This window comes from Bactrocera oleae, chromosome 2 (assembly GCF_042242935.1).
Source record: "Bactrocera oleae isolate idBacOlea1 chromosome 2, idBacOlea1, whole genome shotgun sequence".
Taxonomy (NCBI): Eukaryota; Metazoa; Arthropoda; class Insecta; order Diptera; family Tephritidae; genus Bactrocera; species Bactrocera oleae.
In genome coordinates, this window is record NC_091536.1 from 31,430,824 (window position 1) to 31,447,109 (window position 16,286).

At 38.2% G+C, this 16,286-nt stretch overlaps 1 protein-coding gene across 2 annotated transcripts in view; it reads right to left on the bottom strand.

Moving 5' to 3' along the window:
• Nucleotides 1–16,286, bottom strand: part of LOC138855683 (gustatory and odorant receptor 22-like) — a 1,003,612-nt gene that overhangs the window by 254,729 nt on the left and 732,597 nt on the right. The window lies entirely within an intron of this gene.

Sequence of the window (16,286 nt, forward strand, 5' to 3'; positions counted from 1 at the left end):
TTTTCGATTGATTTACTCAGTTCGTTGTGAGCGCTCGTCAAAGATGGACACCAGCAAAAAGAAAATTCGCTATATTTTACAATTTTTCTTCGATCAAGGCGAAAAAGCAGCCAAAGCGACTGAAAAAATTAATTTAGTTTATGGGCCCGATACTGTAAACGAACGTGTAGCACAAAAGTGATTTGCTAGGTTCCGTTCCGGTAATTTCGATGTCAAAGATGCACCACGCGTCGGGTGTTAATAAGGTGAAATACCTTGGACTTATCCTTGATAGAAAGCTTTTTTGGAGGCCAAACATCAAGGATAGAGTTAAGAAGGTCGCCTTATACTGCTGCAAAGAGGCTAAAGGGAAAAGGTGGGGACTCTCACCTAAGGTGGTGTTCTGGCTCTACAAAACCGTAGTTAAGCCAATAATGTTCTCTGGTGTGTTCGTCTGGTGGAGGGCGCTCGAAAGGTCCACACTGGCTAAAAAGCTTGAGCGGGTCCAAAGAGCGGAGCTCATCGGAATCTCTGGTGCACTGCGAATCACACCAACGACTATTTTAAACATAGCACCTGTGGACATTGCCGGCAGGTGCATTAATGCGAAGTGTGTTCTAAGGCTCTCCTCTTTCAACTGCATTCCTAAAAACTTAGATCTCTGCGCCACTGCGGCTTTCGAGGCGGCTTTTTCTCAGTGATGTGGGTGGGAAAAAGCCGCTGGAGTAGAGGCGGGGTGAGGGAATTTTGCGGTGGGGAGGGGCGTTTTCTGTAATGAGCTCTGCGTCAATCTTATCTTTAGGCTAACGAACCACTGTAACGTTTTTCAGGCGGAAGTGGCTGCGATCAAGGTGCCGGTAGAAGTACTGATACGAGGTGCAGCCTCGTTTAGAGAGGTGGTCATTCACTCCGACAGCAGAGCGGCAATACAAGCCCTGAGTGCGCGAACCGTGCATTCAAAGCTAGTCAAGGAGTGTCTGTCTTCGCTAGAATTAGCATCAGACTACTTCAAGATCAGGCTCGTTGGGGTGCCTGGTCACAGCGGAATCTCTGGCAGCTGCAAAGCCGATGAGGTATCCAGGGGGGCACCCATGCCCCGCTCACATCGGAATGGAATCGAGTTGGATCTCCACTAATGTCTTACGTTCTGGCTCTGGACCAATGGACCTTAGACTGCGACTGAAACATCTCAGCAATGACACTTTCGGCGGACGAGAAGATTTGGCCGAAATAGATATTAGCGGTCTCAAAAAGTTTGTCATAGGTACAAAGCGCTTTCTCGACATGTAAGGGTCATAGAAGTTTTGGGTACCACAACGGAATGGCGCTTACGCTGTACAACTGTAATCCTTCTTAAGATCGACTCTCTAACCTAACCTAACCTTATATATATCATACCAACGTGTATAGGCACTATACATTGTAATATGCTATTGCAATAGCATAATGAAATTTCATGTCACTGTTGATTATTTACATATATGTCATATTACCACGTAAGGGATATTTCAAATTATGCCGAGTCGTCGATGTTGAGAAACGTCGAGTCAGCACAACGGCTCCAAGTAAATTAAGCAAAAATAATTTTATAATAAGTAGAAAAATTATTAAAAAACTAGATGGTAAGCCGCACAGCACGGTACTTTTCAGTAGTTTTTTTTAATCAAATAATAAAAAACGTATGTAATTCGCGCACTGTTCTCTATGTAAGTATGTATGTACAAATATGCGAATCACATTGCAAAATAAGTAATGCACACACAAATCTACATACATATATGCGTACAAATGTAAGTTTGTCAGCCAAAAGGAAATATACAAACATTGTTGTTTAAAAACAACAATTGTCTCAAATAGCATGAGCAACGATCAGAAATCCATATGGCAGCCAAATTGACAAATCCTAAATTTGTAGTAAATCACACAACAACGACATTTTCAGTCATGAACTCTAGCGCACATGCAATAAGCTAAGTCCTTTCATTCATAGAGGAAAACGCCTTACACATCTTCCAGAGCATGCGTTTACCCACAAGCGTCTTTTCGCGACAATGGCAAACGCTTGAAATCATTATTTAAACAACTTTCTGTTGTAACCTCTAGAAGGGAAAAGTGACAACCCTGCAAACCCACAAAATACAGAAAAAAGTGACAATCGGCGAGCGTTCCTTTTTTTCGGCACATCTCGGATTTTCTACCAACAATACATTGTTGTGACGCTTTGTCGTCGCGTCAGTCTTTCGACACATTGACTCTCTGACATGAAAGCAAAAAACATGAGCTTCGGTCATTGGTTGACCGGGTGAACAGAGATTTCACATGAAGCAATGAGTGTACATATCTACATACATATGTTGTTTGTAGACAAATTTACAAATATTTTTCTTTCATATTTCTTTATCTGTACATATAAGTAATTAGATAGTTGCGAAAATGCCGACGGCAAAATGCAATTCTTTAAATTCGTATATTGCATATCCAAGGAATTCCCTGGTTGAGAAAAGCAACATGTAGCATGAATGTGAAATGCCGACGGCAAAACATGATCATATACATTGTGGCAAATTAATTATTTAAAGAAATATATTAAAATACTTCTAAGTTGTTACTAATAACTCACAATAAATTAGAAATGAATTAACATAAAATAATTTAAAAAATAATAACCAATAGTTCAGTAAAAGGGAATATATGGCATATTAATATTCCCTGGTTGGCATGCAATCAGCATCGTCTCTCTTCAATATTCGCCGGCAATACCCCTTTTGATTAATAAAGCAGTAAGCAAGATTGCATACAATAAACAAGCAAAGGCAAAATAGCGAGTCTTTAATAAAATATAAAACAAAAACAGAGACATACATATATTATATACACGCATAATAACTTACCACGTTCTTATATACATATTCCATATTTCATATACAATGCACATACACACATATAAGTAACAAATCAAAGTTACAGAGAGTACAATTATTACATATATTGATGTATTATTATCAAAAAATTTCAAATGTACATCTATAACTACATATGTACATACATAATTGTATTTGGGAAATAGCTGCATAGCTTCTTACCCTACACTGGGTGCAACTAAATTATTAAAATTTAAAATAATTTTTAAAAATATACTCTTAAAATTCGCAAGTAATTTAACAGCGGTAAAGTGAAAACTAATTCACTAAATTAAATTTATTAAAAACAAAAAACAAAAAAATTATTTCCAACAACATACTTACATAATTGTATATTGGTATACACAATTATACATATAAACTTATATCCAAAGTCCTCATAGGCAAATTGCGAACAAAAAAGTGCATTGATCTTTTCAACGAGCTCTCAATTGTAAAAGACCATAAAAGCGTACAAACAAGCCCATCTATTAGGGTGTACCTATAATATACCCTAACATAAGGATATAAAAAGTGCGGTTTTAATAATTTAATTGAATTAAGTAATACATTCAAAATAAAACAACAACAAAATCATACCGCAAATAAATACAGTTTACAGTGACAAAAAATAAAAATAATAATAATAATTCACTGACACATAGTGATGAATTATAATAAAAAAAATACACCTGCAGGAGCTACAAAAATATATATTTTACTTTTTTAATAATTTTCTAATTTCAGTTGTTACAAAATTAATAATTTTACATACATAATACATACTTACATATTTGTGTTCATCAATATGGAGATCATTCACATTCTCTGGTATGTACACATGGAGGAATAGAATTTTTGATATTATCACTTATCAATAAATACATGTGCGCGCACTGCTCTATATGTACATACATATGTGCGTGACATATATGTGTAGACATGTATAAAGCAGTAATCTCAAGTAGCATAAGCAGCATACACACATGTCAATATGGAAAGCCCAAATGTATAGCAAATCACACAACAACACATTTTCATTCATGAACGCAAGCGCACATGCAAAAAGCTAAGTCCTTTCATTCACAAAAGCAAACGTCTTACATATCTCCCCGAGCCTGCGTTTGCCCGCAAGCGTCTTTTCGCGATGATGGCAAACGCTTGAAATCATTAATTAAACAACTTTCTGTTGTACCCTCTAGAAGGGAAAAGTGACAACCCTGCAAACACAGAACAAAGTGACTAAATTGGCAACAAAGCTTTTGTCGATTTAAAATATTTTACAATTCTAAAATAGTTTTACAATTCTAAATATTTTTCCGTGGCAAACATTTTCGTCAATATATGCACGTTCATATAAAAACATACATATTTACAATGATTTGTTGGCAAAGCTGTTAGAGCGGCAAGGGAATCGATGACAATCGGCGAGCGTTCGTTTATTTATTCAGCTAATCTCAGATTTTCTACTAACAACACAATGCTTTATCGTCGCGTCAATCCTTCGACACATTAATTTTTTGACATGAAAGCAAAAATCGGGAGCTTCGGTCATTAGTTGACCGGGTCAACAGAGATTTCACATGAAGCAATGAGTGTACATATGTTGTTTGTAGACAAATTTACAAATATTTTTCTTTCACATTTCTTTACATGTACACATAAGTAATTAAATAGATATGAAAATGCCGACATCAAAACGCAATCCTTTACATTCGTACATTGCATATCTCTGGTTATGAAAAGCAACATGTAGCATGAATGTGAATTTCTAACGGCAAAAAACATTTCTGTACTTTTCTGACTTTTCTGATTCTTTAATTCTATTTTAAGCAATATATCGAAATATTTTTAAATTATTACTAATAACTCATAAAGTAAGACGAATTAACATAAAGTAATTTAAAAAATAATAAGTAAAAGTTCAATAATGAGGAATTTATTTCAAATATCATATGAATATTCCCTTTTTGGCATACATATCATATTCTCTTCAATATTTGACGGTCGGGCATGTTATGTGTTTCTATTGCTTGTTAGGTGAATTCTTTCACTGGAATTTTACAAGTGTTTGCTGTCGAACCTACACCTTCTCGTTCTTCTAAGTTCTCTGTGTCAGCATCCTCTAAAACTTTCACAATAGTTCGACGATTTTCAAGCACAATTTTTTTCACTGTTTCGATGTTTTCTTCGCTAGTTGACGTGGTCACACCTCCAGGATGCTCATCGTCATCAACAAGTCATGTTGTTCAAAGTGTACACTCAAACGCTAGACATTGAAAATCAATGTAGAGTACTACTACCCACGTCGTCTCCATCGAACAATGAAGAGAACTGTTTAAGCTTAGGGCCTTAATAAAACAAGGTTCACAACGATCCTTAATAGCGTCTAGTGCTCAAAATATGCTAAAACTGCTATCAATGCAATCAAATTTTGAAATTTCGGGAATGGGCGGAAGAGTAGTTCGAAACTCAAATAAAAGCTGCCATATTATCCTAATTTCCCCCTAAGCAGATAAGCACATTCAAGCGGGAGCAATAGTCTTACCGCAATTTACAAATATGCTTCCCAGCTGTCATAGAAATAGCAAGCATTGGCAAAAGGTTTTACACCTAAAGGTAGCAGATTCTAACTACAACACCCCACAGACATATTATATTCAGGAAACCGTTCTTTTCACATTTCATTTATATATCACACATTGACCGTTATTTTCGGTACAAAGTCAGCCATAGGCACTGGGATCCACATTTTCGGAACCTGGGGGCTTAGACCGCCGAATTATATATTACATACCGAATTTGTATGGAATTGGTAGTTGGTCCAGAGATATGTAATTTCCTAAAATTGGACCGTCCAATTTTGACACCACCTCCTATAAAGCCCCCGTGTACCATCCCGGATGTAAATTTAATGTCTCTGACGCATTTAGTTATCGATTTATCGCACTTTTAGTGGTTTTCAAGAAAACCGTTATATGGGTAGTGGGCGGGGTTATCATTCGATTTCACCTAATTTCACGCTGAAGTAAGATATGTCAAAAGGGTTTGTTCTGTACAAATTTGGGTATTATAGCTTCAATATACAATAAACCTATTAGGTGGCGTGGCCAAGGTTTATAAAGATATTTTCTTTTTTACTCAAGTTACAGGACAAACAGATGGGCGGACGGACAGACAGTCACCCGGATTACAACTCGTCTTCTCATCCTGATCATTTATATATAAGAAAGAGTAAAAAGTTCGTTCGGTTTTTATCTAAGAGATGGCGTTATTGTCCATAGTATTAGTGTTACGTGTCGCATCATGTCATGCTATACGGCGCTGAAAACGTGTATATTCGCGCTAAAAGTTTGTCTTTGACAGTTTTTCGATTGATTTACTCAGTTCGTTGTGAGCGCTCGTCAAAGATGGACACCAGCAAAAAGAAAATTCGCTATATTTTACAATTTTTCTTCGATCAAGGCGAAAAAGCAGCCAAAGCGACTGAAAAAATTAATTTAGTTTATGGGCCCGATACTGTAAACGAACGTGTAGCACAAAAGTGATTTGCTAGGTTCCGTTCCGGTAATTTCGATGTCAAAGATGCACCACGCGTCGGGTGTTAATAAGGTGAAATACCTTGGACTTATCCTTGATAGAAAGCTTTTTTGGAGGCCAAACATCAAGGATAGAGTTAAGAAGGTCGCCTTATACTGCTGCAAAGAGGCTAAAGGGAAAAGGTGGGGACTCTCACCTAAGGTGGTGTTCTGGCTCTACAAAACCGTAGTTAAGCCAATAATGTTCTCTGGTGTGTTCGTCTGGTGGAGGGCGCTCGAAAGGTCCACACTGGCTAAAAAGCTTGAGCGGGTCCAAAGAGCGGAGCTCATCGGAATCTCTGGTGCACTGCGAATCACACCAACGACTATTTTAAACATAGCACCTGTGGACATTGCCGGCAGGTGCATTAATGCGAAGTGTGTTCTAAGGCTCTCCTCTTTCAACTGCATTCCTGAAAACTTAGATCTCTGCGCCACTGCGGCTTTCGAGGCGGCTTTTTCTCAGTGATGTGGGTGGGAAAAAGCCGCTGGAGTAGAGGCGGGGTGAGGGAATTTTGCGGTGGGGAGGGGCGTTTTCTGTAATGAGCTCTGCGTCAATCTTATCTTTAGGCTAACGAACCACTGTAACGTTTTTCAGGCGGAAGTGGCTGCGATCAAGGTGCCGGTAGAAGTACTGATACGAGGTGCAGCCTCGTTTAGAGAGGTGGTCATTCACTCCGACAGCAGAGCGGAAATACAAGCCCTGAGTGCGCGAACCGTGCATTCAAAGCTAGTCAAGGAGTGTCTGTCTTCGCTAGAATTAGCATCAGGCTACTTCAAGATCAGGCTCGTTGGGGTGCCTGGTCACAGCGGAATCTCTGGCAGCTGCAAAGCCGATGAGGTATCCAGGGGGGCACCCATGCCCCGCTCACATCGGAATGGAATCGAGTTGGATCTCCACTAATGTCTTACGTTCTGGCTCTGGACCAATGGACCTTAGACTGCGACTGAAACATCTCAGCAATGACACTTTCGGCGGACGAGAAGATTTGGCCGAAATAGATATTAGCGGTCTCAAAAAGTTTGTCATAGGTACAAAGCGCTTTCTCGACATGTAAGGGTCATAGAAGTTTTGGGTACCACAACGGAATGGCGCTTACGCTGTACAACTGTAATCCTTCTTAAGATCGACTCTCTAACCTAACCTAACCTTATATATATCATACCAACGTGTATAGGCACTATACATTGTAATATGCTATTGCAATAGCATAATGAAATTTCATGTCACTGTTGATTATTTACATATATGTCATATTACCACGTAAGGGATATTTCAAATTATGCCGAGTCGTCGATGTTGAGAAACGTCGAGTCAGCACAACGGCTCCAAGTAAATTAAGCAAAAATAATTTTATAATAAGTAGAAAAATTATTAAAAAACTAGATGGTAAGCCGCACAGCACGGTACTTTTCAGTAGTTTTTTTTAATCAAATAATAAAAAACGTATGTAATTCGCGCACTGTTCTCTATGTAAGTATGTATGTACAAATATGCGAATCACATTGCAAAATAAGTAATGCACACACAAATCTACATACATATATGCGTACAAATGTAAGTTTGTCAGCCAAAAGGAAATATACAAACATTGTTGTTTAAAAACAACAATTGTCTCAAATAGCATGAGCAACGATCAGAAATCCATATGGCAGCCAAATTGACAAATCCTAAATTTGTAGTAAATCACACAACAACGACATTTTCAGTCATGAACTCTAGCGCACATGCAATAAGCTAAGTCCTTTCATTCATAGAGGAAAACGCCTTACACATCTTCCAGAGCATGCGTTTACCCACAAGCGTCTTTTCGCGACAATGGCAAACGCTTGAAATCATTATTTAAACAACTTTCTGTTGTAACCTCTAGAAGGGAAAAGTGACAACCCTGCAAACCCACAAAATACAGAAAAAAGTGACAATCGGCGAGCGTTCCTTTTTTTCGGCACATCTCGGATTTTCTACCAACAATACATTGTTGTGACGCTTTGTCGTCGCGTCAGTCTTTCGACACATTGACTCTCTGACATGAAAGCAAAAAACATGAGCTTCGGTCATTGGTTGACCGGGTCAACAGAGATTTCACATGAAGCAATGAGTGTACATATCTACATACATATGTTGTTTGTAGACAAATTTACAAATATTTTTCTTTCACATTTCTTTACATGTACACATAAGTAATTAAATAGATATGAAAATGCCGACATCAAAACGCAATCCTTTACATTCGTACATTGCATATCTCTGGTTATGAAAAGCAACATGTAGCATGAATGTGAATTTCTAACGGCAAAAAACATTTCTGTACTTTTCTGACTTTTCTGATTCTTTAATTCTATTTTAAGCAATATATCAAAATATTTTTAAATTATTACTAATAACTCATAAAGTAAGACGAATTAACATAAAGTAATTTAAAAAATAATAAGTAAAAGTTCAATAATGAGGAATTTATTTCAAATATCATATGAATATTCCCTTTTTGGCATACATATCATATTCTCTTCAATATTTGACGGTCGGGCATGTTATGTGTTTCTATTGCTTGTGAGGTGAATTCTTTCACTGGAATTTTACAAGTGTTTGCTGTCGAACCTACACCTTCTCGTTCTTCTAAGTTCTCTGTGTCAGCATCCTCTAAAACTTTCACAATAGTTCGACGATTTTCAAGCACAATTTTTTTCACTGTTTCGATGTTTTCTTCGCTAGTTGACGTGGTCACACCTCCAGGATGCTCATCGTCATCAACAAGTCATGTTGTTCAAAGTGTACACTCAAACGCTAGACATTGAAAATCAATGTAGAGTACTACTACCCACGTCGTCTCCATCGAACAATGAAGAGAACTGTTTAAGCTTAGGGCCTTAATAAAACAAGGTTCACAACGATCCTTAATAGCGTCTAGTGCTCAAAATATGCTAAAACTGCTATCAATGCAATCAAATTTTGAAATTTCGGGAATGGGCGGAAGAGTAGTTCGAAACTCAAATAAAAGCTGCCATATTATCCTAATTTCCCCCTAAGCAGATAAGCACATTCAAGCGGGAGCAATAGTCTTACCGCAATTTACAAATATGCTTCCCAGCTGTCATAGAAATAGCAAGCATTGGCAAAAGGTTTTACACCTAAAGGTAGCAGATTCTAACTACAACACCCCACAGACATATTATATTCAGGAAACCGTTCTTTTCGCATTTCATTTATATATCACACATTGACCGTTATTTTCGGTACAAAGTCAGCCATAGGCACTGGGATCCACATTTTCGGAACCTGGGGGCTTAGACCGCCGAATTATATATTACATACCGAATTTGTATGGAATTGGTAGTTGGTCCAGAGATATGTAATTTCCTAAAATTGGACCGTCCAATTTTGACACCACCTCCTATAAAGCCCCCGTGTACCATCCCGGATGTAAATTTAATGTCTCTGACGCATTTAGTTATCGATTTATCGCACTTTTAGTGGTTTTCAAGAAAACCGTTATATGGGTAGTGGGCGGGGTTATCATTCGATTTCACCTAATTTCACGCTGAAGTAAGATATGTCAAAAGGGTTTGTTCTGTACAAATTTGGGTATTATAGCTTCAATATACAATAAACCTATTAGGTGGCGTGGCCAAGGTTTATAAAGATATTTTCTTTTTTACTCAAGTTACAGGACAAACAGATGGGCGGACGGACAGACAGTCACCCGGATTACAACTCGTCTTCTCATCCTGATCATTTATATATAAGAAAGAGTAAAAAGTTCGTTCGGTTTTTATCTAAGAGATGGCGTTATTGTCCATAGTATTAGTGTTACGTGTCGCATCATGTCATGCTATACGGCGCTGAAAACGTGTATATTCGCGCTAAAAGTTTGTCTTTGACAGTTTTTCGATTGATTTACTCAGTTCGTTGTGAGCGCTCGTCAAAGATGGACACCAGCAAAAAGAAAATTCGCTATATTTTACAATTTTTCTTCGATCAAGGCGAAAAAGCAGCCAAAGCGACTGAAAAAATTAATTTAGTTTATGGGCCCGATACTGTAAACGAACGTGTAGCACAAAAGTGATTTGCTAGGTTCCGTTCCGGTAATTTCGATGTCAAAGATGCACCACGCGTCGGGTGTTAATAAGGTGAAATACCTTGGACTTATCCTTGATAGAAAGCTTTTTTGGAGGCCAAACATCAAGGATAGAGTTAAGAAGGTCGCCTTATACTGCTGCAAAGAGGCTAAAGGGAAAAGGTGGGGACTCTCACCTAAGGTGGTGTTCTGGCTCTACAAAACCGTAGTTAAGCCAATAATGTTCTCTGGTGTGTTCGTCTGGTGGAGGGCGCTCGAAAGGTCCACACTGGCTAAAAAGCTTGAGCGGGTCCAAAGAGCGGAGCTCATCGGAATCTCTGGTGCACTGCGAATCACACCAACGACTATTTTAAACATAGCACCTGTGGACATTGCCGGCAGGTGCATTAATGCGAAGTGTGTTCTAAGGCTCTCCTCTTTCAACTGCATTCCTGAAAACTTAGATCTCTGCGCCACTGCGGCTTTCGAGGCGGCTTTTTCTCAGTGATGTGGGTGGGAAAAAGCCGCTGGAGTAGAGGCGGGGTGAGGGAATTTTGCGGTGGGGAGGGGCGTTTTCTGTAATGAGCTCTGCGTCAATCTTATCTTTAGGCTAACGAACCACTGTAACGTTTTTCAGGCGGAAGTGGCTGCGATCAAGGTGCCGGTAGAAGTACTGATACGAGGTGCAGCCTCGTTTAGAGAGGTGGTCATTCACTCCGACAGCAGAGCGGAAATACAAGCCCTGAGTGCGCGAACCGTGCATTCAAAGCTAGTCAAGGAGTGTCTGTCTTCGCTAGAATTAGCATCAGGCTACTTCAAGATCAGGCTCGTTGGGGTGCCTGGTCACAGCGGAATCTCTGGCAGCTGCAAAGCCGATGAGGTATCCAGGGGGGCACCCATGCCCCGCTCACATCGGAATGGAATCGAGTTGGATCTCCACTAATGTCTTACGTTCTGGCTCTGGACCAATGGACCTTAGACTGCGACTGAAACATCTCAGCAATGACACTTTCGGCGGACGAGAAGATTTGGCCGAAATAGATATTAGCGGTCTCAAAAAGTTTGTCATAGGTACAAAGCGCTTTCTCGACATGTAAGGGTCATAGAAGTTTTGGGTACCACAACGGAATGGCGCTTACGCTGTACAACTGTAATCCTTCTTAAGATCGACTCTCTAACCTAACCTAACCTTATATATATCATACCAACGTGTATAGGCACTATACATTGTAATATGCTATTGCAATAGCATAATGAAATTTCATGTCACTGTTGATTATTTACATATATGTCATATTACCACGTAAGGGATATTTCAAATTATGCCGAGTCGTCGATGTTGAGAAACGTCGAGTCAGCACAACGGCTCCAAGTAAATTAAGCAAAAATAATTTTATAATAAGTAGAAAAATTATTAAAAAACTAGATGGTAAGCCGCACAGCACGGTACTTTTCAGTAGTTTTTTTTAATCAAATAATAAAAAACGTATGTAATTCGCGCACTGTTCTCTATGTAAGTATGTATGTACAAATATGCGAATCACATTGCAAAATAAGTAATGCACACACAAATCTACATACATATATGCGTACAAATGTAAGTTTGTCAGCCAAAAGGAAATATACAAACATTGTTGTTTAAAAACAACAATTGTCTCAAATAGCATGAGCAACGATCAGAAATCCATATGGCAGCCAAATTGACAAATCCTAAATTTGTAGTAAATCACACAACAACGACATTTTCAGTCATGAACTCTAGCGCACATGCAATAAGCTAAGTCCTTTCATTCATAGAGGAAAACGCCTTACACATCTTCCAGAGCATGCGTTTACCCACAAGCGTCTTTTCGCGACAATGGCAAACGCTTGAAATCATTATTTAAACAACTTTCTGTTGTAACCTCTAGAAGGGAAAAGTGACAACCCTGCAAACCCACAAAATACAGAAAAAAGTGACAATCGGCGAGCGTTCCTTTTTTTCGGCACATCTCGGATTTTCTACCAACAATACATTGTTGTGACGCTTTGTCGTCGCGTCAGTCTTTCGACACATTGACTCTCTGACATGAAAGCAAAAAACATGAGCTTCGGTCATTGGTTGACCGGGTCAACAGAGATTTCACATGAAGCAATGAGTGTACATATCTACATACATATGTTGTTTGTAGACAAATTTACAAATATTTTTCTTTCACATTTCTTTACATGTACACATAAGTAATTAAATAGATATGAAAATGCCGACATCAAAACGCAATCCTTTACATTCGTACATTGCATATCTCTGGTTATGAAAAGCAACATGTAGCATGAATGTGAATTTCTAACGGCAAAAAACATTTCTGTACTTTTCTGACTTTTCTGATTCTTTAATTCTATTTTAAGCAATATATCAAAATATTTTTAAATTATTACTAATAACTCATAAAGTAAGACGAATTAACATAAAGTAATTTAAAAAATAATAAGTAAAAGTTCAATAATGAGGAATTTATTTCAAATATCATATGAATATTCCCTTTTTGGCATACATATCATATTCTCTTCAATATTTGACGGTCGGGCATGTTATGTGTTTCTATTGCTTGTGAGGTGAATTCTTTCACTGGAATTTTACAAGTGTTTGCTGTCGAACCTACACCTTCTCGTTCTTCTAAGTTCTCTGTGTCAGCATCCTCTAAAACTTTCACAATAGTTCGACGATTTTCAAGCACAATTTTTTTCACTGTTTCGATGTTTTCTTCGCTAGTTGACGTGGTCACACCTCCAGGATGCTCATCGTCATCAACAAGTCATGTTGTTCAAAGTGTACACTCAAACGCTAGACATTGAAAATCAATGTAGAGTACTACTACCCACGTCGTCTCCATCGAACAATGAAGAGAACTGTTTAAGCTTAGGGCCTTAATAAAACAAGGTTCACAACGATCCTTAATAGCGTCTAGTGCTCAAAATATGCTAAAACTGCTATCAATGCAATCAAATTTTGAAATTTCGGGAATGGGCGGAAGAGTAGTTCGAAACTCAAATAAAAGCTGCCATATTATCCTAATTTCCCCCTAAGCAGATAAGCACATTCAAGCGGGAGCAATAGTCTTACCGCAATTTACAAATATGCTTCCCAGCTGTCATAGAAATAGCAAGCATTGGCAAAAGGTTTTACACCTAAAGGTAGCAGATTCTAACTGCAACACCCCCGCTCAAATATTTATAATAGCAGGCAGCGGCCTTATATCGTAAATAATACTTGATGTTACATAACCAGTTTCTACATCAACAACTGAAGTTGACGAAAATTCGAAAGAATATCTTAATTCACAATTAAGGAAGTTTCGGGAGTTAGTTTCATCCACTACTGAGTCAATATTTGCACTATCCACTATTACAAAGAGATAAATTTTATCCTCAGTGGAAACATTTTGACCCCGCAGAATAATCATACAAAAATCCTGATTAAAAATCTTGACATACATATATGGCGCAGTCGCTATCCTTAATAATGCCGATTGAAAGAATAATATTTAAAGGACCTCAACAATCAAATCGTTTCTGTATCTGTAGCAAGTAAATATGGACATACCACAAGGCAACTATTCGTCCGGTCACCATGTATGCCGCGCCCTCGGCTAGTCCACCATCAGTACGCCGAAATAAATGCAACAGCATAAACGCGTAATACTAGGTAAAGGTCGATTGGATTAAACTGCGATTCAGGCACCTAATTCACCAACATTTGATCAAACGCTTCAAATAACATGGTTACTGTTTGCTGCTTTTATTCATTTTGTCGATAACAGCGATTCTGAGCACTTCGTATATGCGATTCGATCCACAACGCTCCGCTCGTCGACATATGTAGGTATTTTAAATTTTTTTAATTTCGTTAAAATCGGAAGACATTGTTCTTATATTACGGAATAAATAAAAACTTATTATATATCGAGACATGGAGTTTTCCTATAAAATAAAGCGAGATTTTATTCTAAGTCAGTGGTGTGTGATCCCCAATAAATTCTGTATCTATTTAAATAGACATTAGTTTTCAATAACTCTTTGGCCTTTGGGTTATAAGCCTCGAGCCCCAGTAGGTTTGTTTCGCATTATAGTCATCACCTATTATAAATCAGTTTTTGTGAGTTCCAAATACCTGTCGCACTTGATTTGATTTGATATATTTCAAAGTTTTAGAATTTATTATAAGTTTGCTTGCTAAACTTGAGTCTCAGGTTCACGAATTACTCCGTACCATATACTACAAAAAAAGTATTATCGTTATAACAGACTTTATGCTGGCTAGTATATGAGTTATATATTTATAAAATTGCTTGCAAATATGTTCTCTATACCTAAACAATGTCAAAAGTTTGTGCAATCAGCTCAGACCCTTTCTACCCCAATACACCTATATATAGTGATCTCCGACTTTAAACCATATAGAATGATCAAAACCATTTAGAATGATCAAAATGTCTGATATTTTAATGAAACTAAGTGGTCAAGCTTTCTACAAAATTATATAAATAGGTTAGCGCTGAATATGAATAGTGTTGATCTAGGCCTTGGCTTAACCCTCATGTCGCTAGTTAAATGAATTCCGATCCCGGGTTGACGTTTTCCACATCAACTCAATATAATAAATTAAGTCCCTTCGCTTGAGTTTAAATCCCGTATGCTTCTTTTCTTTAAAAACAAAAACACACAAAATTCAAATTTTATGGGGAATGCTTATTATCATTTGAAAGAACATTCTTTGGCATTTATTTTTTGAAAATTATCTCTTTCAAATGTTGGTCACGGCTACGTCTCAGATCGAATGGACCATCTGAGTTCAATTTTCGATGACTCGTTCGAGCATTTCGACTAGTGACTGGCGAATGACAGGCGTGATGTTAATGGTGTGATATCACACGACGTTGGTGGCCAATCAACTGGCCAAAAAACGTAAAATTATCTTCTCGCCAAGGTGGTCTCTCAATAAATCCATTGATTGATGCGATGTGTGGGAAGTGGCACCCTCTTGTTGAAACCAAATGCCACCGAAATCATGAGCTTCAGTATCAGTCATCAAATAGTCGGTTATCATGGTGCGATAATGGTCGCAATTGACGGTTCGTTCTCACCGGCATCATTTTTGAAGAAATATAGACCGATGATTCCACCGGCCCATAAACCACACCAAATCGTTTTTTTCTAAATGAAATGGCAGCTCTTGAATCTTTCTGGTTGCTCTTCGTTCCAAATGCAGTAATTTTCCTTGTATACATACTCATTAAACCAGAAATGGGCCTCATCGCTGAAAATAATTTGGCTCGAAAACGACAGATCTTATTGGAATTTTTCTAGAGCTCATAGGGCGAAGCGATGTAGCTTGGAAACGTCTAGCGTCTTCAGTTCTTGCACAAGCTGTATTTTGTACACAGATATCGGCGTAAAATGCTCCAGGTCGTTCCATATGTCAGTCCGAGTTGCTGCAAACAGCGCCGAATCGACTCTCCACATTCTTCGTGTACACTCTCAGCTACGGGCGCTATATTTTCTTCCCTGCGTGCTGGACGTGGTCTATTCGGTCGAATATTATCCAATAATGAATGGGTCTCAAGATGGGTGATGGTGTTGTAAATAGTATGCTCAGTAGGCCAATTATGTTGTGTGAAGCGTGCGAAGCACGTTCTATACAGAACTTGAATTTTCGTAATAAAGTTGAACGATTTCTAACCGTTGTTCAGGCGTACAACAGGAAAGGCTATTGAAACAAGTAAGAAAGGGCTAAG